Genomic DNA, 548 nt, shown 5'->3' with positions numbered 1-548 from the left:
TCTGTGACAATCAGTCATTTGTGATAGGGATTGAATTTTATGTAATTGTGGGAGCTGGTAAAACAGTCTCTGTAAACCCTAGCATTCTTGTTGCTGGAGTTTCAAGCCCATGGGGCAGGTCGTCGGGAGGAGAAGACAGATGTTAAGTGGGGGAGCGAGAGAACAAACTGGATCCATGAGCAAGAGCTGGAGGAGAGATTGAAACCTGTGTTTCATGTCTGACATTGAGGGGATGGGAGTCTTGCAGAAGCTAGGAGCCTTCATCGTGCAGCTATGATAAAAACACTCCAGGCCTAGGAGCTGGAAGTAATGAAGAGGGTCCTGGGAAAGATGGAGCAGCTGCTTTCCACCAATGAGGTAAGAAGGCAGATAAATAACAATGTGTGTGAGTTATAAAAATGGCTGCGGCTTCACCTCCATCCTTCAAATCTCACACAAGAATCTCCTGAGCGCTGAACCAGAGACGCAGAGGAAAGAGTTCTAGGAGACAAAGTTCAGCCCAGCCAAGTTGGCAGATTGCAAAAGCAGCAGTCTTCTTAGGAAATGGT

Source organism: Muntiacus reevesi, chromosome 16, assembly GCF_963930625.1.
Source record: "Muntiacus reevesi chromosome 16, mMunRee1.1, whole genome shotgun sequence".
Taxonomy (NCBI): Eukaryota; Metazoa; Chordata; class Mammalia; order Artiodactyla; family Cervidae; genus Muntiacus; species Muntiacus reevesi.
Note: the sequence above shows the minus strand (reverse complement) of the source record.